Genomic DNA, 24745 nt, shown 5'->3' with positions numbered 1-24745 from the left:
AAGGAGTCAGAAAAACAGGAGGCAAACAAGGGCATGAGCTTGCACCCTCATGCTCTAAATCAAGGTGCTGCCTATGCTTCTGGTTTTGTATAGATGGGGAAAGGGCACCAATACAGTTTTTAGATTCAGTTCAATATTAGAGTGTCTGGGCATTTACTCAAAGGGGGGAAAAAAAAAAAAAAAAGGAAAGCCCTCCCAGACTCCACAAGACACACAGCAGTGACAGTAAGGAGGCTCCTGGCACCTGAAACAAAGGGCAGAGTAAGGAGTCACATTCTGCATCCCCAGTCCAGCTAACGGCTATGGTGTGCATCTCCTCGCTCACTCACGAGGGAGACTAGGCCCAGCAGGAGGGTGCCAAGCCCCGTGTTTGGTACTTCCAGAATACAAGATATCATGCAGAGGGAAAGACGGATGTGAAGGAAGATTACAACACAGAGCAGTAAATTATTACCAGGGGGGCAAAGGGTGAGACGAGACTGAGGATGAAAACCTGACCAAGCAGGGTGGAAGTTTCAGGCAAAGCAAAGCTGCCATGTGCTCAAGAGTCAGGAGGGCTTACTTGCGGGGCTGGGGCCAAGAGGCAAGAGGATACTGACCAGGGGAAGAGTAAGCAGGAGGGAATTCAAGGCAGAAAGCAAAGACCTGAAAGACTGAATTCTTCCCTAAGAAACAAAATGATCAAACCAGATCTCCATGTGAGAGAGATCAGCTTGGAGCTAGTGGAGGTAGCCACACCTGTGATCCCAGCTACTCAGAGGCTAAGGTAGGAAGATCCCAAGTTCAAAGTCAGCCTAGGCAATTTAACAAGAACCTATCTCAAAATTTAAGGGAAAAAAAAAAAAAAAAAAGGTTGAGGATGGAGCTCAAAAGTAGTGCACTTGTCCAGAATGCATAAAGCCCTGGGTTCAATCTCCAGTGCCACAAAAAAAAGAAAAAGAAGAAAACTTGTCCTGGTAAGTTTGAGATGTCAAGGTCCAGTTAAGAGGTCAGGAAGGCAGTGCAGCTTATGCCAAGTAGGAATGAACACTTTCCTCTCCCTGAAGTGCATGCAGGCTGTGAAGCTGGAACAGGCAAGCCCTGGGTGTGGACGCTTTAATTCAAGCAAGTCTGCAGTTTCCTGTTTTATGACCTCTGAAGTATTCCCGGGCCCTGTATTAACCCTAAGAGTTGACGTGTTGCGGGGGTACAGCTAGATATTTCCTTTTTTGATCCCCTTTTGTACATGTAATTGTGTACAGCAAATGATGAAACGCTGCTCTAATGGTAAACTGGGAAGGAGAAAGACCCAAGGATTGAGAATTCTTTCCCACTATGTGGAAACTGATCCACACTGAAATGTGGATCAGAATTGTTAGCCCAGGTTTTGTCTCTTAGTTATTGCACCTAACTAGGATCCAAAAAAGAAAAAAAAAAAAAAAGCTTTGCCAGATTGTGCCTTTCCTTCTAGAAGGGTAAGTGAGCACTGCAACAGCACTGTTTATACTGTGAAGTGACGTTGGCACGGGAGCACACCAGAGGCTCCCACTGCTGAGCTCACAGTGCCTAGTGACACATCATCTACGAAGAACCTATCAGGACCTTCGGATGCTGTCTCTTGTGAAATAAGTCTAGACTATTTTTCTCCAAAAGAAAAAAGAGGTCAAGGAAGGAGGGGCAAGAAATATAAGACAGGCAGAGCAACTGGAGCTGCTTAGGAAGGAAAATGACAAGCAGCCGTGCTGTCCAAAGTCCTCCAAGGCCTGACACAGTCCACAGAACCAGGCCCTCAGAGAGGCAGGAAAGCCAGAGGCTACCGTGAACAGACTGCACGTGTTCCTAGAGTCTACCCGCTGACTGCAAAGGGGACAGCAGTGGCTCAGGGCAGAGTCCCAGAGGCCTGGGAGGCAGTCAGGACAAGGGAAGGCTGGAGGCCTGGTAGGCAAAGCACATGCACAAGCTCTCTCCAGTCAACCTGAGGACAGCAGCCTCTGTCCTTCTCCCACATAGGCAAGCAGGCCCAGGAGGACTTGAGGACGGAGGGAGGGGAGAGTACCTCAGGACTCCACTTCAGAACCCAGGGAAGGCAGGCTGGGCTGTGGCTCAGTGGTAGGGTGTCTGCCTACCATGTGTGAGGCACTGGATTCAATTCTCAGCACTGCATATAAATAAATGGATAAAATAAAGGTCCATCAACAACTTAAAAAAAAAAAAAAAAAAAAAAAAAAAAAAAAAAAACCAGGGAAGGCTCTGAAGAGCACTGTAGGCCAACAAAGCCCCAGGGAGCAGACAGCTGCTAGAGGAGCAGCCATCCCCACAGCCAGGGCCCTGGTCTCCTCTTCACACAGACTATATAAAGTCAAGGGCAACCTCCTCACACTGAGAATTAAAAGCTCCAATTTGGTTTAACTTCAGAGCTTCCTTACACCAAAAATAAAAACTAACCCTGCCCAAGCTGGTGCCACTGCTATGCTCCTTAGGACAGCCTAACTAAGTCCATGTAGTATATTTCCTGCCTTTTATGCCACAGTCACCTCTTTTCCAATCACTCGATTTTCTCAAGATGGAAAAAGAGTGTCTACCTTCCATAAAAGCTGGCTTTGAATCCAATCTACTGTTCTGCCCACCTGACCATTTATGGAGCAGAACAAGTGGCAAGACCTCATCTCCTGCCCTTGCAGTCACAGGTCCACACAGTGCTGCGGTCCCCCGCTTCTCTCCAGTGCAAGGTGACAGGACCAATAGCACATGGCAAAGGCAGTGGGGTGCCTCTTGCAGGACGTCCCTAAGCCACACTAAGTGACAAAGCTGCTGCACTGCCACTGCTATGATGACATGATGTTACTTAAGACTCATTCTTAGCAGCTGGAACAACTTTTGTTGCAGGTTTGAAAGAAGTAAGCTGCCATGTTGGGAATGTCCAAGTGGCAAGACATGCAGAAGGCTATGAACAGAGTCAAGAGCGACCCACAGGGACAGCCAGCAAGGAAACAGGCTTCAGTCCTACCCTCAGACATGGATTAACTCTGCCAGTAACCTGAGAGCACCCAGGCACACATGTGCTCCACTCAAGCCTCTGGATGAGGCCTGAGCACACCACCAGCAAGGCTGTGCCCAGACTCCTGACCCACAGAAGCTGAGCAATCATACATGTGTGCTGCTTCAAGCAACCACATGTGTGTGGATGTGTCACATGGGAGCTTGAGCACACACACCCACAGGTCCTACTGAAGGAGAGCCATGGCACTCTTACTCCCACTCCCTCCAGGCATAATGGCATTCGGAAGCCCTGGTCCAAGGGAAGAACATCAGAGCTCACTAATACCATGCCACCAATCAAACTGGGACCATCTTCCTTGAAACTGACCTCACAGCTTTGAAAAATTATTATATCCCAATTTTTTAAATATAAATATAATAGAACGTTGCTTTTCAGGTTAAAATGTCACCAACCTCATAACACCACATAATGGCCCAAAAGTTCACTGATGTAAATTTCACATAGAGATATCTTTTGAATGTGTGGCAGTGGGTCTCGTGCACACTAGCAAAGCACTCTACCACTGAGTCACATCACCTTCAGTCACTTACTGATGCAAAACCTTTTAAAACTCTCACTTAACATTTCATGTAAACCTTTCCATAATAATCCATGCAGACATGCCAGCAAGGTGACTGGTTCTGCCCAGCTAGGAGCTGCCTCCCATTACCCCTCCATAGAGGCTGCGAGGCTGTCCCTGCCCTCTCTTCCTACCTCTGCCTGCATGGTGAGATGAGGACCTCCGACTAGGGGTCAGCAGCAGGAACTTTCACAGTTCAGAACAAACTTAACATCTATTGTTCAAGCAGTAGTTCTTCAGCAGACCATTCCAACTGCTCTCTCTAGGAGACGATCTTATAGGACAGGCAGAGAACGGCTACAGGGTCTAGCTCACAGGTTAAAAGAAAAGCCAGGAGCACTCGACTAGAGAACAAAAGCCCTCAGCACTCAGGCAGGAGGGGAGGATCACACCTTCCTCGTTATCCAAGTCCTGATGCTCCGGTGACCAACTGGGATGAGAAGAGAGGATGCCTCAGTGCCTCCCCTCCAAGCAGCACTCTGCTGCAGACTCAGAGCTGCATTATTAAAGACACGTACCCTTGCACACCATCAGAAGTCGCTGCCACACTGGACTGTTTCCATGGTAACCAGAAAAAACTATAAAGCAACCAGTTTTACATAAAAATTATTCTCCATTACAATGACACTGCAGTCAGGTAAGATTTTGACAAAGAAGTAGGTAGACAACATCTATAATATTAATACTAATGATTCACCAACCACACAAAACAATCATTTTTCTTTAAATCCTACAACTTTATACTGTTCACACCAAAGTCTGAGAACTATTTTGTGACCACTAAACACTTCTATCAGGCCAGGTGTGGTGGCCTGCCTCTTTAATTCCAGCTTCTCAGGAGGCTGAGGCAGGAGAATCTCAAGTTCAAGGCCAGCCTGGGCAACTTAGTAAGACCCTGCCTCAAAATAAAAAATAAAAAGGGGGCCAGAGTGTGGTATAGTGCCCTGGGTTCAACTACCAGTACGCACACCAAAAAAAAAAAAAAAAAAAAACCTATCAAGAAAGCATTTTTTAACTAGGAAACAGTAGCAACAGATATCACAAAAGTCAATGAAACTGAAGTTACAATGAAATCAAAATCATGTTCTCTGCTTTGATGCATAGCAGTCAAACAAAGAAATGCCCTCAGAAGTTCGAAGAAGGGCCAACAACTAACTAGTCCAGTTGATGATGAAAAGGCAGGGGATATGCATATCCTGAGAGAAGGAATCTTAGCCAATGCCAGAATCCACATGAAAACACCATGCCAACAACCAGGCCTGGTGGCGCTCATGGGAGGATGAGGCAGGAGGATCTCAAGTGGCCAGGCCAGCTTGGGAAGTCAGCAAGATCCTATCTCAAAACAGGAAAATAAAAAGAGCTGGGGAAGTAGCTCAGTGACAGAGCACACTTGGGTTCAATCCCCAGGACCAAAAAGAAACACATGAGAAAAAGTTTTCTGGTCTTACCCTGATTTTATCTGTGTAAGATAGAATTAGTTTACCTTGCTAACTTTGACTCTCGGAATCAATGTGAAATATAAAAGCATCATAACGCATCTTTCCAGTGTTCCTATTGCCAAAACATCAAAACCCAACAAAATGCAAACATGTCAAACCTTCACCTAGACTCAAGTGGGTGCACTGTGTCCCCTTCCTGAGTTTGGCAGGAGCATTTGAAAGTGTGTGGCTGTCACCAAACACCTCACCACTCAGAACCTAGGCAAACACTTCCTAAGGAAAGAACAATATGTGAAACCACAGACTCACCATCACACTGAGCAAATCAATACACTACTGATACATCTGAAGCCAGTTCATGCACATACATGTCCATGTCTTCGAGCATTCCAGATCGAGAACTGACCTTACTGCATGTGGTCCTTGAGACATTCAGATTAAGCAGCTACTGACACACCTCACAGACACCACGTGCACAGTGCTGGCTGGGCCAACAGCAGGGTGGGAACATGCACACAGCACAGCATGCAGGAACATGAAACAGCACAACAGTGCGAGCAAACAGAGGCTTCTATGCACACGGGCACCCAAGTCCTCAGCAACACAGAGGGAAAGCACAGCTCACCCAGGGCTTATGTGGGGTGAACAGGTTCTGGGAACAGTGGCAATGGCAACACAACGCTGAATGCACTTGGGGCCACTGAACTGAACACTCCACAGTGTGGCTCAGCAGCAGAGCACAGACCTGAGGCCCTGGGTTCCTCCTCCAGTCGCAAAAAAAAAAGTGGCTTAAGGAAAAGTTCATGTAACACAATAAACATTACACATAACAAAATATATTTAGAGGGCTGGGGTCATGGCTCAGCAATAGAGCACTCACCTAGCACTCACCTAGTGCTGGGTTCGATCTCCAGCACCGCATAAAAAACTAAATAAAATAAAAATACTGTGTCCATCTACAACTAAAAATGTTATATATATATAATGCCACATATATATGTGTGTATATATATTATATATATATATATATATGTTATAAATATATAACGTAAGAGCAGTGACACATGCTCAGGAAGCTGAGGCAGAAAAGTTCCAAGTCAGCCTCAGCAACTTAGCAAGACCCTGTCTCAAGATAAAATAAAAGAAGGGCTGGGTCTGTAGCTCAGTGTTAGAGCACTTCCTTAGCATGCACAAGGCCCTGGGTTCAATCCCCAGTACCTCAAAGAAGAAAAAAATATATATATATGAATATACATATGTACATACACATATGGAGATGTATACATTATATATTTGTGTATACATAGAAAATACTTGTTTACAGGGAGGGAAGAGTTTATGAATATATAGGGTGTGATCACACGCCAACTCCACAATGAAAAGTACCTGCAGGAGGCCCTAGCTCATAACAAATGAAAGGCAAAACCACATGAAGCTTCCAGAAGATTCCTGTACCCAATGCAATCAGTGCTTCCTCACTAGCTTGCTCTACTCTACCTGAAGACCACTTTCCACCAAGCCCGCAAACCTGCTGTGAATCATTCAGTTATGAGCCAGAGATACGACTGGAGCCACCTTGGGAATGAGCCACTGTGACCACAAGCCCAGCTATGCCCCTACCTCGCTGGGCACTGGGGCCTTGAAGAAACCATGTGGCAATGTGAACAGTCATCACTGTCTCCACCACATTTATTTTCTTTTTCCAGCTTTCAGAAAACTGGGGAATATCATCTTTAGATATTGTGCTTACTGGGGAAACAGGTCACAATAAAATAGTTTTGGAAACATGACTCAATTTTTTTTTTTAAATGCTAAAAACTAGGCCTAATATTTGTTTCTTGGTATGTACTCTTCCTATTCCAATTTATTATGGCTTCAAAGAAACCCCAAAAGTCAAATTTAAAATACGGCTTAATACGGGGACTAATATACTGATTTTGTGCTTCATGTTTTCTGGTGTCTCTGTCAAGACACAAAGGTCCAGGGCACAGCCACTGTAGTTCAGCCTGCCTGAACTGGACTTGGGAAGCAGCAGCACATGCAGGCCCCTCAGGACTGTCCAGCACAGACCTGAGAAACACTTCCACAGAGTTACAGCCAGGTTTGGAGAAACAGGAACACATGTATGAACTACTGACCCATAGCAACAGCAAAAAGGAAGCAGAGACACAGGCTAGAAGGGAAGTAAAACCACACTGGTGACATTAGTTTTCCTTTAAAATCCCTCACACCCACCTAAGCATCCTGTTCAAAGAAAGGGCTCCACACTGGTAACCTGTCTGAGGTATCCACACCACACCCGAGTCAGTCCACAATTCCCCAGAAAGCATGGGTCTCAGGTCTTGTAGACCGGTGCCCCCATGAGCAACTTGCATACTCTACTTGCATAAGCAACCAATCAACATACAAACATGTCCCTAGACAGTCACAGCCAGCATGAAGTGGCCCTCATTCCACACTCTCATCCACCTTTCCCTTCTGGAATCATCTCCAACAACTGATGGTTCTCACAGGGACTCTGAGCTGGTGCTTAAGGAAACCCCTTATTTCCCATCAACTACAACATCAAAAAACCACATTACGACAGAATGCAATCTTGATCATTCCAAAGTTTTTCAAGGTGGGGGTCATCTGGAGGCCTAAAGTGAGTTGCCCTCATTCGGGTCCCCAGGTCCATCACCTATGTGGACATGAAATGAACATATTCCTGTGGCAGTGTGTGAGCAGTGGGTACTGCTCCCAGAGGGGAGTCTCATCAGCAGCACATCAGTCACTTGAGCACCCGGCCTGGCATCCAGGTAGTAGATGACCAGCCTCAGGACAGCCTAGCACCACTACAAGAGCATTAATTACAGGGAGGTTTGCCTCCTGCACAGAACGAATGTGGTTTGGCATAAAAATATCTCACTACTTAGGAATGACTTTTAATAAAACTGAAGGCTATTTAAAGCAGTCTGGAGGGAAAAAAAAAAAAACCTGGTTCCCTAGATCAGTGAGCATCTGATGTCTGCTCTCACCTGAGTTAGGCTGGGGACTCCACGGAGTGTTTACCCTTGGCATTGTCTTTCTACGTCAAGGTAGATACAGACAGACTGCCACTGCAGCAACAGGAACAGGAGGAAGCAGAGAGAGGCAGAGCTGGGCACAGGGCTCCGGAGGGAGGCAGCAGAGTACCTGGGTGTGCTGGGAGAGCCCACCCAAACTGCGCACCAAGGCTTCACTAGCGAACTTCCTTATTTACGACACCTCTGTGAAGCCAGCAGGGAGAAAAACATCCTGTTAATAATACAACATTAAGACGAGGTCACCAACATCTGGAATGAAACTGGGTCTTACAAAATTCTAGAGTTCTGTTGTGTTTTCTCAGTACTGTGGACTCAACCCCACTGAACCACTGAGCTACATCCATGGCACTTTTTCAAAATACGGTCTCACAAAGTTAAGCTGCCCAGGCTGGCCTCAAACTTGCTATCCTCCTATCTTGGCCTCCCAAGTAGCTGGGATTTCAGGTGTGTGCCCCGACAACAAGCCAATTCTAGAGCACTTCTATTACCTGATCAGATCTTCTAACATTGGAGAAACAGGGTCATAAGGAAATGAAATCTAAAGCCACCATCTCACCTACACAGCCACTACCTGCCAGTGCCTAACAATGACAAGCTGGGACATGCAAGCACAAAAACAGGAGAGGGCCAGAGGGCCAATGGAGGGAAAGGCACTTTTCTCCTCTGAGATGCAGGGAATGATCTCAGGAGAATCTACTCACAACACAGCTGTAGCTAAGTGGCAGAACTCAAGCTCAGCATGTGTGAGACCTAGCACCAGATAAAAAAGAGTTAGCTTATCACAGAAGTTAGCACCAGTATCAACTATTCACAATGAGGGTCTACTTCTCCAGATCACATGCTAGTCTTCCAGGTCCAACAGTGAATTTGTTTAATTCACAAAAAGTCGAGTGAACGTGAAGTCTCGTGCAATTCTCCACCAGCTCCCCATCTCATCAGATAGCAGCAAAACTGGCAGAAGTACAGGCCACAGGCCAGGGAGCTTGGCAGCCAAGGACAGGACACAGGTTCTAGTCCCAGCTTGCCTGCTGCTCAGCAGAGCACCTGTGCACAGTCACTCTAAGTGGAAGTGTGGGCTCGAATGAACACCATGCAAGCAACACACAGAATAAACGCACACTACCACTATTCTACTCCTACAGCTCTATCCCTCCCTGTTCAGGCCCACAACCTACCTCCATCCGGCCCTGGAGGTAAGAGGTACGTACCATTTTACAAGGTGATGCCTGAACCACAATACCGGCTATTCAGTACCCTTGTATCTATTATTTAATACTCCACCAAGGTTTTAGAGGTCTTGGACGGCTCTGTCTCAGAACAGAGACCATTCACTTTAACAGTCAGTGAAAGACTAACTTTGGACCCAACTGCAAACATTTTGAAACCAAATACCTTTGATTAAAGCCAATTGATCTTAAAATTATTTTTATTTAATTTGACTCACTGAAAGCATAGCCATCAAAAGCATCCCTGGACAATAAAGAAAAACCCAGCCAGTAATGGGTCAGGCAAGGAAAGGCCAAACAGGGCAGCCTGCCACCAGGTCCTTCATTGCCACTCCCACTATGTCAGTGCTCTGTGCAACAAGGGCAAAGGTCACCCAGCTCCCATGGATCTACAGGAACTGCCCTGTAGCTTCTAACCCTAGTACAGCTGTTGATTAGCACTCTAAAGGGAAAACCATGAAAGCAAATTCTGTCAAGATAAGCAAACCACCCCGCTGCAAAAGTGAAATGTTTTAATATGAAGGAAGGTCGGTAACAAAAGACCGACATAAAATGAACATAAAATGTGTACATAAAATGAACACATAGTGAATGTACCATGCAGACTGGTCAGCCTTGGCCACCCCTCCAGGTGCACCTGACTGAGCACCCTGCAGCAATGCCAGTCGCCAAAGCATTCACACAGCCCCCTTCCCCTGCCAACCAAGATCTGAAAATATTAAATGGAAAACTCCAGAAATAAACAAGTGATAAGTTTTAAACTATGCCACATTCCCTCCTGCCCAGGAAGTGGATCACCCTTGGTCCCTGAGTCCACAGGGCTTGTGTATCCTGCAGCCTGTTTCAATCACTCTTACTTAACAGCAGCCCCAAAGTCCAACAGTAGAGGACCTAGCCATTCAGATATGCCAAGGAAAAGCCCAAGTGTTTCTTTTCAGTGAAAGGTGAAAGTTCTCGATAAGAAAGAGCATACCCAGCTACACAGGTCCAAGTCAGCCTGGGTAACAATTAATTTAGACCATGTCTCAAAACAAAAAGGGCCAGGGATGTATCTCAGTGGTAAAGCATCCCTGGGTTCAATCCCCAGGACCAAAAACAGAAAAAGCAAACCATGAATAGGATTCAAGCACAGGCAGGGGCGGGGGGAGGGGGGGAGGTCATCAGAGCATGCCTGCATCAGCTAGGAGGGGACAACTGACTGCTGTTCTTCCTTCAGTCTGCAACTTAGTGAAGCAAGAGTCAGGGCCCTGACAGAAGCAGTATGACAGCACAGCCATCTATCAAAGGCTCCCCAAGCATGAGTCTCACTACAGTCCCACACCCAGAGGGACCACAGCCTGAAGTTCACACTGAGGAGGAGGACTACATTCTACTGACCTGAGACAATTCTAGAATACTTCTACCCTATTTAATAAGCTTGGCACATGCTTAACATAGTAAGTATTTCCTGCCAGGATGATTTCTGTCTCAAACCATTAGCCTTCTTGATCATAACTTTTAAGATTAATCTTTATAAACCAGATATTAACTGGGTATCTACTGACATACACACAGAACTATAGGAAACAAAACAAAAGCAAGTCAGGGGTCTGGGTTGTGGCTCAGTGGTAGAGCACTTCCCTAGCCTGTGTGAAGCACTGGATTCAATCCTTAACATGACATAAAAATATATAAAATAAAGGTATTATGTCCATCTACAACTAAAAAAATAAAATTTTAAAAATAAAGAATAAATAAATAAAGGTGCATCAAAAAAAATCTTAAAAAAAAAAAAAGCAAGTCAGGCACAGTATTGCACAGCTGTAAACCCAGGTACTCAGAAGGCTGAGGTAGGAGGATCACAAGTGCAAGGCCAGACTGGGCAACTCAGCAAGACCCTGTCTCAAAATAAGAAATCAAAAGGACTGTAGTTCAATGGTAGAGCCGTCCTGGGTTCCACCTCCAGTACCCCAGTACTGAAAACACCACACACACACACACACAAAAAGCCAGGATGAACCGAACAATATATCTGGTCACACAAGATCTCTGTTCTTCCTTCTATGCATCCTCTGCTTCTGGAACCCTAAAATTTCTAAGTCCCTTCCTATATGGACCCAAAACTATTACCTTGGCCTCATATAGTCTTCACAAAAAATCCATAAGGGCAAATACCAGACTGTCTTGTACCTAAGAGCCACTCATACTTAGTGAACTACAAGGAGCAACAGGGGCCTATCTGACCACTTAGAGGCTCCCTGGTCAGTCAGACTTCCTCGGATAAACATCTCCTCTCAACTCAGCTGACCACTTCTCCCTACAGAACATAAGCCCCAGGAGATCAGAGACATCCATGTCTGTCAAGCTTCCACAGGGCAGAGTGGAGTGTGGCATACGATAGGCACAAAATAAATACCATGTGGATCCTGCTTCACTGTAAGCTCTCTCCTCCATCCCATCATCTGTTTGCCCCATTCCCTCCACTCAAAATCAATCTCTATCAAGTTCTTCATATAGTTGTCAGCAAACACCAATAAGTCTTCACACCTTGCTTGTCATAGTCCCCTTCAAGATTCTCCAGGTCCTCCCAACTCCTGGGCAGTTTCTTGCCCAAGATAGCCATCTGGACTCTATTGGCAACACTGTACTCCATGGTCTCCTTTCTGGGACAAGTATTTCTGAGAATTCAAGTATTATTCCTACAGTAAATTTCAACTCTCATTATCTACTTCGACTTTTTTTTTTTTTTTTTTTTTTTGGTGGTGGTGCTGGGAATTGAACCCAGGGCCTTGAACATGCTAGGCAAGCACTCTACCAACGAGCTATGTCCCCACGCCCCTCATTATCTACTTCTAACTGGTTCTTTATTTTTCTCTGGAAAATGGCATCCTACTTCTCAGTGTTTCCAGTAAGACACTGTGAACCTGATGCTCAACAGAGCAGAGGAGCATGAGAGGAGGACTGTGGCCCTGCATTCAGCTCCTCCATCACCATGCTTTCCCTGCTGGCTGGGTAAGCGTGCACAGCCTGTGCTGCTCACCCTCCTGCTCTTGTCTGTCCTGGCCACACAACCCCCACCTCCCCCTTGACAGGCTTATCAGACTCATTCTCCCAGGCCATGTTCTTAAAGGGACTTCCATGTCAAGCAGATATAGCTGACCTTCTTTCTCCCATCCCACGCTGCCACCACGGCCTCTGTCCAGATAGTCCTCACAGCAAAGATGGACTGCACACCCAGACCCAGAGCTTGAGGAGCACTCTCCCAGTGGGCCCCCAGACATCCGAACTCGAAGGGCTCTTTTTCCTCCAGCCCTACCTTTTCATCAGCTAGGACCCTGTTCATGACCCCATGTCTTAGTCAAATGAGTGCAACTCCCCTATCTCCAAGTAGGGCTTTTGTTCACATCATGTCTGTGCTCCTACAACACAGTCTGACACGGCCAATAACATCTGTTGACTACATCACTAAACATGGAGAAACTCTCTCTATAAATCAAGTAATTCATTGCAGCTGAAAAAAGAAACAAAGCCATTCTCCCACTACAGAGCAGACCTGGTGAGTCAAAGCTCAGCTCTGCAGCAGTCACCACCCTGCCAAAGGTGCAAACAGTTCAAAAAAATAAAACAAAGGTCATGTGGTACTCTTCAACATTCCCAAGGTCATGAGCACGAGGAAAGACCAAAACCACTACAGGGAGAGAGGAAGGATCCTTAGAAGAGCAGGAGCACAGCAGTGGCAAAATGGGTGGGTTCTAATGCACCTGAGGTTCTGAGGTCGCCTTAACAGTAAGGTACCAGTGTTAATTTTTTAGTTTCAATAACATTACGGGAACCCAGATGAAAAATATAATGGAACTATTACAACTTTTCTGTTATTTCAAAATGTTAATTTAAAACAAAACTTCATCTAGGACTTGAACATATTTGGAGGTTCAATAACCCCAATGCCACACTCCACTGATGAGCAAGAGTCAGTCAGAAGTGGCCACACCTGTAATCCCAGGTACTCCAGAGGCTGAAGCAGGAGGATCGCTAGTTCAGGTCACCCAAGCAACGCAGAGAGACCCTGTCTCAAAATTTTTAAAAACTGAAAGGGCTGGGGATTTAGCTCAGTGTGTCAGGTCCTGGTTCAACCAATTCTACTAGAAGGAAAAAAGGGGAGAGGGCACCAAAGCCAGGCACACGAGACCTGCTGCTTCAATGCAATCTGGTGTGGGAGAAAGATCACACCCAAAGGTCACGCCTAATCCCGTGGTCACCTGGAAAAGTGGAAAAGGCTACAAACCAGTAGATCGGGGGGGGGGGGGGGGCGCTTCAGGATTATCCAGGCGAGCCCATGTGATCACAAGGGTCCACAGAAATGGAAAGGAAGGCAGAGGAGTCAGAGATGCCCTGGTGCTGCCTTTGGAGGAGAAGGGCAACTGACAAGGTGTGTGGAGAGCATCTCCAAATCAGAGCAGGCACCAAGACCATGCTCCCCTTGGCCTCAGAAGGTACGAGCCCTGCCAAAACCACGATTTTAGTTCAATGAGATGGCATCAGATTTCATGGCCTACAGAACCCTAAGATCCATGAAACTGCACTGTTAAAACGCAAGTCTGGTGATTTGTTAGAGCAGCAATGGAAAATTAACAGACATCACTGTTAAGGGCCAGCCCTTTTCCACCCATCCTTCACAGCCTGCCTTTCCCTTCTCACACACCTTCCATTGACCTGTCACTCCTTGAGCCAACATATTTGGAGGCTCAGAAGCTATTAAGGGCAAGGAAAGAGATGGGGCAGGTATAGAGATTTTTCTCCCTAAGCTTTCTAAAACTTCACTGTCTTTAGCCTCTTCTTAAATGTCTTTTTCAAAGGCTACTGTCTCTCCAGCTAGGGATACAGCTCAGTGGCAGAGCACTGGCTAAGCACTGGAGGCCCTGGGTTTGATCTTCAGCCCCACAGAAGAATAAAGTTATTGTTTCAACAGCCTCCTTTAGAAAGCCAGTCACCTGATGAGAACCCAAGTTCAGGAGAATCAGGCCTAACTGCTTTTCCAAAGAAAAACAAAGTTCACCTATAAATCTCATTAAGGTTACATCTCTTGAAGTCAAGCTATGAGGGAAAGCACATACCACTTTCCAAGTGTCATACTAAAAACCAGAGGATACGATCCAAACATACCTTTCTCAAGTATTAGGAAGAAACTTCACATAAGAAATGCTGAGTATTAACATTTAATAAGCTCTGACCAAAGAACTTCATATTTCACGTGGACTATTCTCAAATAAAACAATGTAGGTAATTTAAACAAACGAGATGCAAAACATACAACTTCAGCAAAGAAAAATCCAAAAAGCCTGATGCCTTCTTGAAATAGGATCAACCTTGGAATTGTGGAATGCTAACAAAACAATGCCAAATTTTCAACACAGCTTTCTGACTCCTGAAAGCTGCATTGTTTTCTTCTCTGCAATCATCCAAAAAGGTTTCTCATGTTCTGCGCATCCCTTAATTAGGCAAACACCTTAATAATTTTTTTTAAGTTAATTCTTTTAAGAGTGTCACTTAGGGGTTTTTTCAGTTGTTTTTGATTTCCTGTTTTACAGGATGTAAAACCACATTTAGAAACATGGTAAGAGGGCAGGGGTGCAGCTCAGTGGTAAAGCATGAGCATGCACGCACCAGGTTCTGGGTTTGATCCCTCTCCAGCATTATAAAAATTTAAACATTTTTAAAAAGGTGAATACTGGAATGTAGTTCATTGGTAGAGCCCTTGCCCGGCACGTGCAAGGCCCTGGGTTGAATCCCCAGCAACTTGGGATGGGAGTGAATACTAACATGGTTCAGATTCTTCGGGCTGATGAGTTCCTCACTACTGAAGTTGAAGCAATATAACCATAATGATCTCAACCTTACAACACACCAGAATCCAAGGCTTCTCTGCACTATATGAATATAGGGGAAAACAGGCTAGCCATAACTAGTCAAAAGCTTATGGGCTGAGATGCAGTTCAGAGGTAGACAGTTTGCCAGAGCAAGAGTCCTTGGGTCCCATCTCTAGGGGGATAGGGGTGGAAGCTGTACAAACCACGCACCCTAAGCCACTTTCTTACCAGGTAGAAATAATCATTATTCCAGGGTATTTGCACTGAGAATGAAAACTGCCCTTAAAAGGAGAGAAGAAAGTCTCACTATACTAATGTGTCCAGAAAACAAAGTAAGTCTTTTTGCTACATTTTAGATGAAAAATAACCTGTTTTTCTTTCATTTCTTTTTTCTTTTGTTTTGTTTTTGTGGCAGGGGAGCAGGGTGGTACTGGGGATTGAATCCTGGAGAACTCTACCACTAAATTACATCCCCAGCCCTTTTTCATTTTGAGACAGGGTCTCTCCAAGTTGGCTTTAAACTTGCAATCCTTCAGGCTTCCTCTTGCCTCAGTCTGCCAAGTTACTGGGATTAGAGGTGTGCACTACCACACAGTAAATAACCTCTGATAACAAAGTTATTAAGCATTTACAAAAATTCAATTCCATCCATTCATAAGATCACTTCTTTATTTTTTCTCTAATGCTGGCAATCAAACTCATGGCCTAGGAAAGCACTCCACCACTGGGCTACCCCATCCCAAGGTCACCTTTTTTTAGGGGGAGGGGGTTACTGGGGATCCAACCGTGCCACATTCCCAGCTCCCCCCTTTTTTAATTTTTTGAGACAGGGTCTCACTAAGTTGCTGAGGTTGGTTTTAAGCTCTCTATCCTCCTGAGCCGCTGGGATTTCATGTGCCACCACACCCAACCCAAGGTCACATTTTTAAGAATTAATCAAGTCATGAGAGGAAATTTTCTACGAATTTTACTTAACCTCGACAGAAAAAAAAAAAAAAAAAAAAAATTGATCTAAGTGGTAAAAATATTTTGTTTCCATTAATAAACAGGCATATACCGTGTGCTTTACAAGAATGCTTACATGTTTTCAGGATAATAATTCCTTACACAGATGCCAGGACAGGACTGTCTTGCCTTCAGCCAGCCAGTAAGGATGCTGCCCCAACAGCACCTCTGCCTCCACCTTAACAAAGAAAGAGGCTATAGCTATACTCGGCCCTTGAAAAACCTTAGCCATACAGACAGATCTGTGTGCACACTGAACGGGCTTGACTCTTTGTTCACAGAACCAGCTCTGGAGCCATGGGATTTCTCAGATCTGGAATAATATCTACATATTTCCAACCACAACCAATAAATTCCCCTCTCCACTTGTCACTCAAAAACTTGAAGCCACACAAATCCAACCCACTGTTATCAAAATCAAGAACTCAAGTCTCCATCTCCCAAATATATTCATAAGTAGTCTTTACAAAAGCGAATTTTTGCCAATTACATAAACAGTATCCACTTCGCCCAGTGCTGGGAATGAAACCCAGGGCCTTCCACCTGGCTAGGCAGGCACTCTACCGTGAGCTACATATATCCAGGCCTTACATTCATATATTAGCATTTAGAAAACAATGACTTACATGGGAAAGCAGCATAACACACAATTCCATTTTGGTGTATTTCCCTTCAAAAGAGCTTCTCTTTTTCTTGATTAAAATGCTAAAACTTTCTCCCAGCAGCTCAGAAGGCTGTTGTAGGAGAACTGAAAGTTCAAAGCCAGCCTCAGCAACTTAATGAGACCCTGTCTTAAAAATAAAATAAAATGGGTTGGAGTTGTAGCTCAGTGGTGGAGTGCTTGCCTAGCATATGTCAGACACTGATTTCAATCCTCAGCACCACATAAAAATAAATAAAGGTATAGTGTTCATCTACAACTAAAAGAATAAAAATAAAAGTAAAAGTAAATAAAAAGGGCCTCCTGAGTCCCTGGAATTACAGGCATATGCCACCATGCAAAAACTTTCACCGTGGCACATGCCTGTAATCCCAGTGATTTGGGAGGCTGAGGATGTCAAAATCAAGTCTCAGCAACTCAATCCTGTCTCAAAATAAAACATAAAAAGGGCTGGGGATGTGGCTCAGTGGTAAGGTGCTCTAGGTTCAATTCCCAGTACCTTGCAAAAACAGAAAAAAAAAAAAAAAAAAAAAATACTAAACTTTTCAAAGAATTCCACCGTGACACTGAGCCACCTCTTCTGTTACATTTGGGGAAGGTGCTCAGCCATAGATGAAGTAACAGGAGCAACAGCACACTAAGGCAGCCTAGCCTGGGCCTCCAACAGTCTTCTATCACTGGACTGTTGTAAGAAGGGTTTGGAAATCAGGAGAAAAACTGCTTCCAGTCTTCTCCCTTGACCGGAAAGCAACAGTCCTACTAAACTGCTGTCACAGAAAGCATTTTCTTCTCACAAAGTAATCTCCCCTTTGTTATTTGTTCTGTCCTAGTTTTGAAAGTTAGGCCCCACACATGTATCTTATATGCAAACATGTAATGAATGTACAAGGCAATTCCTAAATAATCAAATAAACGAATATATGATCCTACCTTTCCCCTATCAAAATTACTCAAATACATCCATATACATAAGAACAACTGTATGAAGTAATGAACAATTCCAACAAATATTTCTTGAGCCACTTCTATAACTACAGTCTCACTCCCTGGACTGAGCCCTAGGTAAAGAAGGGGCTGTCCACATCTGCATTAAGCCTACAGCCCTTTTTCTGAGGGGTAGATGGAGGAGGTATGCAAAACAGGGACAACACATTCAACCAACTACTGCATATCTGATAAATTTTATCTAATTTCTACATGGTTGTAACAAGGTGTGGGGAGGAGGTATTTTCCTTGAAGAATTAAGAAACCTTGGTAAGAGGAGGTAACATTTAAGGAAGACCCAAAAGCTGTGCAGAAGTATCTTAGGGCTGGGATGTAGGATGATACCCAGCAGAACCCTGTACCAGATAGAGGAATCAGTATGTGACCATGTCCAAGAAGATGACACAGGACCCAATCCAGGAAACAAGAAGCCAAGGTAGCCAGTGTCTTGAGTTCTGAGGGAGAGTGATAGTGGAGGGACGTTGGCAGAGTCACTTGGGATGCTATCAAAAAATAACATTTTTAGCTGGGACTGCAGCTCAGGTGGTAGAAGCCGTGTTTAGAATGTGCAGGGCCCTGCACCATATCAAAAAATGTTTTTAGTTCAACCAAATATATAAAATGCTTCTTGGTCAAAAGATGAACTACACAAAAAATTTTTAAATATGGAGGAGAAGAATGGGAGTTAAGAAAATCACAGAATAACAAAACACATTTAAGTACACAGCTGAGTCTATCTCTAGCTTAAAAGATACCACGAATAAGGTCTATCAAACAAATGTCAATAACAGAAGCATTTATAGGAATTAATGAAGTAGTCATTAAAGTGGATCATTTCCTAAGCCTAAAAAGGATTTCTATGCAACTATCCAATTACCTGAGTTTCAGAGCTGAGGACTGACACCCTTTTTCTTATATCTTTGAGACAAAACTGAGAAAGTTGAATTGCACAGAAATTCCATTTGAAATTCAAATTAAGGGAACACATACTGAAAGCATTTCAAGACAATACCTTCTAGGTATCTGAGTTTATTCGATTTCTGCATAGTTTATCAAGCAGGCCAGGCTCCATCCCCACAGAGCACTAACTATAAACTGCAATAACAAACTGACAAAGCACATGGTCAGACAAGCAGTGAATCAGCACTGTCACCATTAATGCTAGTTAATCAGCATTAACTAGCAAATATCTTACTAAAAGAAACTCATCCAATACACTTGCCATCTGAGGGATGCAGGGACTTACACAGGGTAATGGACAAATCAAAAGACTTATTTTGGCAACAAATGCAGATTATTTTCTGAACCAGCATTTACTGATGCTCTCTAATTATGTTATTTAATTGATGATGGGCTTGTTGCCAATATGCAAAATAGCTGTCTTCTTATTTGATGAATATAACTTTATTATGTCAAACCTACTTAAATACCAAAGGCACATAAAGCTTCTTGAAAAATATTCTCCCCAGCACCACACACACACAATAAAAGTGAAATTAAAATATTCTCCCCAGCACCACACACCATAGTGAAATTAAAATATTATCAAATCCAAATATCATAGTTTCTTTAATTCTTTGCAGAAACTTCCTGTCACTGTGTCAACAATGTAACTATAGCTAACATGCCAGTTACTAGTCATCAGCAGACAACAGTCCAGTGTCTCCTGTGGTATGAGCAAATGGCTGGTCTGGAGAAACCATTTAAGTGCAATGCAAGTCAGAAAGCTGACCAAGTCAGATCTGCAAATGAGGAACTCAAGACTAGGTGACATCTTAAAGAACTTCAGGTAAATTCTGTCAAGTATATTTTACCACAGTTAAAAACAAAGTCAAAAGAAAAAAATTAGGAAAGTTTAAGCTTGATCAAATTTAGCAATATCCTTAGGGTAGCTTTTCAACAAACTGGAGGCATGCACAAAGAACAGAGCAAAATGTCATAGCAACTTGGCCTTTGTTCCTCCTTCCCATCCCACTCCATTCAGGAAGGCCAGCCTATCACAGGAGACCCTGCTCTTAAACGTGAAGCTAGGAAAGAGGAGAACAACAGCTGAATGAGAGTGGGGGAGGACGTGCCAGCTATATGGAGATCCAAGTCAAGGGTCACAATGGAAGTTGAGCAAGATATTTGTTTTTAACTACACTTGCAAAGTAATATCAAAATACTTGTCAAATCATTTTCCCAAGTCACAAGCAGAACTCTAGGTTTCCAGGGCAGCCAATGTTCTGTGAAAGAAATCAAAGCCCCAGAGGGACCAAGAAACAATCTTAGGGTCTCTGATGTAGAACCATCCAAGTTATGCCATTGACTGGTTTTGCACGAACCAAAAATAGTAACTGTTTCAATGCACTTTTCCACAGCAATATCAGCTTACACGTTTTGCTGAATAAAGTCTCATCGTACCCCCCAAAAGAGCACCAAAAGAGCCTGTGTTTCAGCTCAACAACTGCACATTTACTCAGCTGAAGACTTAAGGATACTGCTCAAATGACCAGAAAAAACTTTCACCAAATTAGAAGTCCGAAAGTCTGAGTTCTCCACCAAAATTTTTGTAATACCACCCTGTTTTTGCAAATGAATATAAAATGTCCCATGACTGGCGGAAACTTCGAAACACAAGCATGTTACAACTTAACTGTGAGGAAGAAAATAGCTTTGAAAGTATAGGGCCCTTCTTAAACAAGTGTAACCTTCCCAAGCTGGTACACAAAGCTAACTTTCCAAAAACACAACAGAAACAGAAAGCCTCAAGAAAAAAATCAAGACTCCCTCCAAAACGACAGATACAAGGCTGAACGCACAATCCCTCAGTGAAAGGGGACTGGATCCATGTGGCAGGGCCAACCCTGCACAGACACACACACAGTGCTACCGCCCTGCCAGGGGATGATGAAATGAGGAACGGAAATTAACATTTCAGGCAACGTCTCACATTGTTCCTTGAGGCCAAGGGCTGCTGCTGCTGCTGCTGCTGCTGCTGCTGCTGCTGCTGCTGCTGCTGCAGCCGCCGCCGCCGCCTTCCTCCCACTCGGCCCCAGTCCCGCCTCCCCTCCCCCGAACACCCCCTGCCGCCCCGCATTCCTGCCCCCGCCCGGCCGCGCACCTCCCGCACCCCGCCGCCCCCTCCGGCTCGGCGCTCAGCCCGAGGGCCGCCTGCTCCCATTTCAAAACACGATAATAATAGGGACGCCGGGAATAACCACTACGGCCGGCGCGTCGGGCGCCCCTCCCGCGGGTCAGAGGTCGGCGCCCCGCGCCCGCCCGCGCACCGCGGCCTCCGCGGGGACCCGGGACCCCCGGGACCCCCAGGCCCGCCCCGGAGCCCACCCCGGCCACTACGGGGTCCTCGGGACCCCCAGGCCCGCCCCGGAGCCCACCCTGGCCACTACGGGGTCCTCGGGACCCCCAGGCCGCCCCAGGAGCCCACCCTGGCCATTACGGGGTCCTCGAGGCCCCAGGCCCGCCCCGGAGCCCACCCTGACCACTACGGGGTCCTCGGGACCCCCCAGGCCGCCCCAGGAGCCCACCCTGGCCACTACGGGGTCCTCGAGGCCCCAGGCCCGCCCCGGAGCCCACCCTGACCACTACGGGGTCCTCGGGACCCCCCAGGCCGCCCCAGGAGCCCACCCTGGCCACTACGGGGTCCTCGAGGCCCCAGGCCCGCCCCGGAGCCCACCCTGAGCACTACTGGGTCCTCGGGACCCCCCAGGCCGCCCCAGGAGCCCACCCTGGCCATTACGGGGTCCTCGAGGCCCCAAGCCTGCACCGGAGCCCACCCTGGCCACTACGGGGTCCTCGAGACCCCAGGTCCGCCCCGGAGCCCACCCTGGCCACTACGGGGTCCTCGGGACCCCAGGCCCGCCCTGGCCCTCACAGCGACTCCGGGACCCTCAGACCCGCCCCAGAGCCCACGCTTGCCCTCACGAGGTCCTCGGAGCCCACCGTGGCCCTCACACAACGGCCCGGACCCAGGACCCCCAGGGCGCCCGAGGCCCACTCGGCCCTGCGGCTGTCCGGGGCCACCGGCGCTATCGGCCGGCGGAGGAGGCCTGCAGGCCGCAAGGCCGCGGGAACGCCCGGCGTCCGCCCGACCACCGCCCCCAGACCCGCGGCGCCTCTCACCCGGCTCCGAAGGCGGCGCGGCTCGGCGGCGGCTCGGCGGCGGGGCGCGGGCGCGGCCCATGCAGCCCGCGGCCGCGATTCCCGGGCCGCGCGGCCCGGGCGGGAAGGCAGCGGCGGCACGGGATCCGGCTGCGGCTAGTGCGGGGCGGCCAGTGGCGAGCGCGCCCCGGGCGCGCCCAGGCTCGCGCGGGGCCGCGGCGCTCGCGCGGGCGCTACTGCGGGGGCGTCTGGCCGCGGGCTCGGCGGCGGCGCCTCCCCGGCTGGGGCCCTCGGTCCATTGCGCTCGGTCGCGGGCGGCCTCTGGCTCCAGGACCCAGCGGCGGCTGCGGCGGGCGCCGGCCGCATGAGACACTCCCGCCCATTGGCCCGCCGTATCCGCCACCGCCATTGGCCCGCCCAGCCGGGCGGCAGAGGCTGTGCACGTCACGGCGTCGGGGCGGAAGTGCGCTATTGGGGTGAAGGGGCGACTGCGGCTTGACGGCTTCCGTGACAGGCCGGAGGCGGGACTAGGAGGACGTTCCTGGAACGATTGGCCAAGGTCGTGCGTCAGCGTGCACGGGCCGGGGGAGGGGAGCCGGCAACTGCATTGGCTGTCTGCGTCGCAAAAGGACTGGCCCTCCGCCCTCGCGCGCGACGATTGGCCGTGCGGAGCGCCGGAAATGGGCGCGGCTCTGGAGGGCGCTTCTCTCCGCGCCGGGCGCTGCGCGTCGTCGGCGACGGCGGCAGTCAGCCAGACGCGTCCCGCCTGTTCTGTGTGAGCCGTTCTCGCCGAGAGCGTCCGGGGAGAGGCCGACGGCCGCCGCCCCGAGGCCGGGATGGTGCCGCCGGAGACTCGCCGAGGCTTCGCACTTGCTTTTGCGGAACGTGGAAGTTAGATGATAATCTACGAAGTGGTGAATCGGAAGGCAGACTCCAGCCAAAAGTAAAAGCCACCAAGCCTCCTATTTAAGTGCACCTCTGTACTTGTTAAGAAACGGAGCAGGAAAGGTAGGTAACCGGAGTCGAGCCGCTGCTGCTCGGATTTCCCCATACGTGGGACTGAACCCAGGGGCACTGTGTCACTGAGCTATACCCCAGCCTCTTTATTTTTAATTTTGATACAGGGCCTCGCCAAGTTGCCTCCGCTGGCCTCGAACTTGAGATCCTCCTGCCTCAGCCTCCCAAGTCACTGGAACTTGAGGCCTGCGTCACCGTACCCCACTGCTGCTGCTGTGTGTGTGTGTGTGTGTGTGTGTGTGTGTGTGTGTGTGTGTGTGTGTGTTTTTACTGGGTTCTGAGACAGCTGGTAAACTGGATATTTACAGGGCTATGAAATTGTAGTACCAAAGTGCGTGGACCTTAAAGATGACCTTTTACTCTTATGTAGGCCAGTCTGCCCCTGTTCCAATCCTAGCCCTCGGCTGGCTGGCTGTAACCCTGGGCACTTTATCCCTCAGAGTCACTTTCTCATGCATGAAATGGGACCAACAAGTAGCAGCACCTGTTGGCCAGTGTCATAAAGGTTAGGCTTTGAGGATGCTGACTCATGGGGCAGTGTCTGATAAGCTTCCCTGTGCAAGCAGCTTTTGGACTCCTCAGAGGCAGCCAGATCTCTTTCACTTACAGCCAGTAATTTCATGGGGTCAGAAATGGACACCTGATAAGGATAGCCAGCCCACAGCTGGTGAGCATTCATGAAAAGATGATTGGGGGTTCCCACATTTGCCTCATTGTAAGAATTGCCTGGTAAAAGTGATGAAATTCAGAGTCCTCCACCCCAGCTTCACCTACAGGATCAACCTAGATCGAAGGGAACTAGAAGCTGCAGTTTTTATTTTGTCCTCTAACAATACACTCATTCTTGGGGAAAACTTGAAAAACACTGATCTAAGCCAATCAGTTTCTTTCTAGGGAATTTGAAGTAGGAAATGTGAATAAACTGGGTTTTGCTTCAGAAAGCGAATCTGAAAATACAAATTTTCCACAGAAACAGAAAGAAGTAAAAACTGCAAGAAAATAAATGTGAAGTAAAAGGCAAGAATTGAGCTGTTTAACACATTAATTAAAAAATGGTGTGGAGGGCTGGGGATATAGCTCAGTTGGTAGAGTGTTTGCCTTGCAAGCACAAAGCCCTGGGTTCAATCCCCAGTACTGCAAAAAAAAAAAAAGTGTGGGCCACACACCATATCAAAGCAAAACAGGCATAATCTCTACCAGCATGTAGTCGATTGGCATGAAAGTGCATGTCTGTCAAATAAAATTCGTGCAGCTGTTGTCAAAATGCTTTGTTACCCCAGAATCTATATGTTGAAGCATAATTCCAGGGTGATAGTATTAAGACAGCCTTTTGAGAGGTGATCAGGACATGAGGGCAGAGTTCTCTTCAATGACATTAGTGCCATTAAGAAAGAGTTCTGCTGGGCATAGTATCCCATGCCTACAATTCCAGCCGCCCCCAGGAGCCTGAGGCTGGAAGATTTTGCATTGAAAGCCAGCCTCAGCAATTTAGTGAGGTCCTAAGCAACTGAGACCATCTCAAAATTAAAATATGTATTAAAATATATACACACATACATACATACATATGCATGAAAATGGCTGGTGATGTGGCTCAGTGGTTAAATAATTCCAGTGGCTCTAGAGGATGAAGTACTAGGATCACAAGCTCAAAACCAACCTCAGGAACTTAGTGAGACCCTAACTCAAAATTTGAAAAAAAGAACTGGAGGTATGACTCAGTAGTTCAGCAACCCTGGGTTCAATCCCTGGTACCAAAAAAAAAAAAAGAGGCCTGGCACAGTGGTTCACACCTGTAATCT

The 24745-nt window shown here is 46.9% G+C and overlaps 1 protein-coding gene across 3 annotated transcripts in view; it reads right to left on the bottom strand.

Annotated features, from left to right (window-relative positions):
- Positions 1–22281, bottom strand: part of ANKRD11 (ankyrin repeat domain containing 11) — a 158968-nt gene extending 136687 nt beyond the window's left edge. For all 3 annotated transcript variants that reach the window (XM_079119518.1, XM_079119520.1, XM_079119519.1), the window contains exon 1: positions 21948–22281. The gene's annotated coding sequence lies outside the window, so the exon portion shown is untranslated. The remainder of the gene's footprint in view (positions 1–21947) is intronic.
- Between the last annotated feature and the right edge of the window lie 2464 nt (positions 22282–24745).

The sequence above is a fragment of the Sciurus vulgaris genome (genome assembly GCF_902686455.1).
Source record: "Sciurus vulgaris genome assembly, chromosome: 17".
In the NCBI taxonomy this organism is placed as follows: Eukaryota; Metazoa; Chordata; class Mammalia; order Rodentia; family Sciuridae; genus Sciurus; species Sciurus vulgaris.
Note: the sequence above shows the minus strand (reverse complement) of the source record. Positions and strands in the feature narration are given on the sequence as shown.